Consider the following 2,463-nt stretch of genomic DNA (forward strand, 5'->3'; position numbering starts at 1 on the left):
AAGAATCTGAGAACGCAGAAACAGAGAGAGACAGAGAGACAGATCCAATCTTGGAGGGGCTCTCGCCCCTCCCACGCCATGGTGGCCATGTACCAGAGGGGAAACCCTTCTCCCATCTAGGGAGAAGGTCAAGGAAGAAGAAGAAGGAGGGGGCTCTCTCCCCCTCGCTTCCGGTGGCACCAGAGTGCCACCGGGGGCCATCATCATCACCGCAATCTTCACCAACAACTTCACCGCCATCACCACCAAATCTTCCCCCCTCTATGAAGCAGTGTAAACTCTCTCTTACCCGCTGTAATCTCTACTTAAACATGGTGCTCAACGCTATATATTATTTCCCAATGATGTATGGCTATCCTATGATGTTTGAGTAGATCCGTTTTGTCCTATGGGCTATTTGATGATCAAGATTGGTTTGAGTTGCATGTTTTATTATCGGTGCTGTCCTATGGTGCTCTCCGCGCCGCGCAAGCATGCGGGATCCCCGCTGTAGGGTGTTGCAATACGTTCATGATTCGCTTATAGTGGGTTGCATGAGTGACTGAAACACAAACCCGAGTAAGGGGGTTGATGCATATGGGATAAAGTGGACTTGATGCTTTAATGCTATGGTTGGGTTTTACCTTAATGATCTTTAGTAGTTGCGGATGCTTGCTAGAGTTCCAATCATAAGTGCATATGATCCAAGTAGAGAAAGTATGTTAGCTTATGCCTCTCCCTCATATAAAATTGCAATGATGATTACCAGTCTAGTTATCGATTGCCTAGGGACAAATAAATTTCTCGTAACAAAAAGCTATTTACTAAAACTAACTTAGTTGTGTCTTTACCTAAACAGCCCCTACTTTTTATTTACGCGTTCTTTATTATCTTGCAAACCTATCCAACAACACCTACAAAGTACTTCTAGTTTCATACTTGTTCTAGGTAAAGCGAACGTTAAGTGTGCGTAGAGTTGTATCGGTGGTCGATAGAACTTGAGGGAATATTTGTTCTACCTTTAGCTCCTCGTTGGGTTCGACACTCTTACTTATCGAAAACTATTGCGATCCCCTATACTTGTGGGTTATCAGGTTTCTTGATGCCCATTCTCAGGTTACCTATCTACAGATCATTCATCAAGAAGATGGGGCTGTGATTGCTCTTAGCCGCTGTCAAGTGCTCCACACTAGCAAACGGAAATATACTCGACCAGCTCGGTGAAGCCAAAGCCCTATCGAAATAGACCCTGCAATATTGTCCACCTGTCACCCGCTTCTCAAAGGTCCAGTCACCCTTGTACCCCAGGTCCGACAAGCCACAGATGTCCCCAACCTCTTTGAACCCCGCGATCTGCGAACTGTCGCAGGTATTTGGCCCCATTTGCTCTTCGGCGCAAGATTTTGTTTAAGTCCAAAATGCAAACCCAAGGCAGGGTGCTCTCACCCTGCAATCTTCTCATTGTATCCCAGGTTTTGTACCTCAGACTTCTATTGACCTCACCATAAAAACAAGTAAGACACTATTGCTCAACACTTGGTTCAGAAACCCAAGAGTCAATGTGATACTGTGAAAAGTTTTTTATTACGAGATCAACATCTGATTTCCAGAAGATAAAAAATCCTCCACTCCTCCCACTACTAGCTACTGCAAAACTACTATGAAAACCTAAAGACGCCGCCAAACCCTCCACTTGGTTTTTTGCAACTTGAGTTTCCACAATGCAAAGCACCGACGGTGTAGTAGCCTCCACGAGATTGCGGAGCTCACACACTGTCGCAGGGTCGCCAATCCCACAGTTCCAGCATAGAGTCCTCATCAGGCCCGACGGCCCTCCTCTAGGGAGGCCGCCTCTTCAGCTTGCTCCGAGCATTCTCCTTCCTCTCCTCCCTGGCGCCTCTTCTTGATGATATGGTTTTTCTCAGGTGTTGTGACCACAACCGTTGTATTGGCTAATGGACCAGTTCCTTCCAACATCATGACCGTGCCCACCACCCTACCAACCAAATGAGTCAGATGTTGCCCCCTGATATTAAGCGTACTATCCGCAGCCACCAATCTCTTCCTAGCTCCCTTGTCACCTCCCGCCTCAACAAGAGTGCCACGATCATCCACATCCATCTGCTGTGAAGCTTGCGGAAAAGCCCCTTCTCCTCCCTCATTCCTTCCACTTCCCCCTACCGGACCTCTACCTCCCCCTCCTCCTCTATCATATCTACCAACAGTCCTGCCTCTGCCTCTACCTCCTCCATCTCCTCTTCCTCTTCCTCCGAAGGGCTGGGTAACTGGCACCTTCGGCTCCCAAAGAAACCATTCGCCCCATTCAAAGGTGTTCGGGTCATGTACCCCATCTCCACACTCATCACCAAGGTGTCCCATCAGTCTTCATGCATAGCAAAAATCTGGGAGTTTCTCATAGTACACACTATATTTCTAGCACTCCTTCAGTGTTATATGAACAAAGAGAACCAGTGGGGTATTGAC

Source organism: Triticum urartu, chromosome 3 (assembly GCF_003073215.2).
Source record: "Triticum urartu cultivar G1812 chromosome 3, Tu2.1, whole genome shotgun sequence".
Classification (NCBI taxonomy): Eukaryota; Viridiplantae; Streptophyta; class Magnoliopsida; order Poales; family Poaceae; genus Triticum; species Triticum urartu.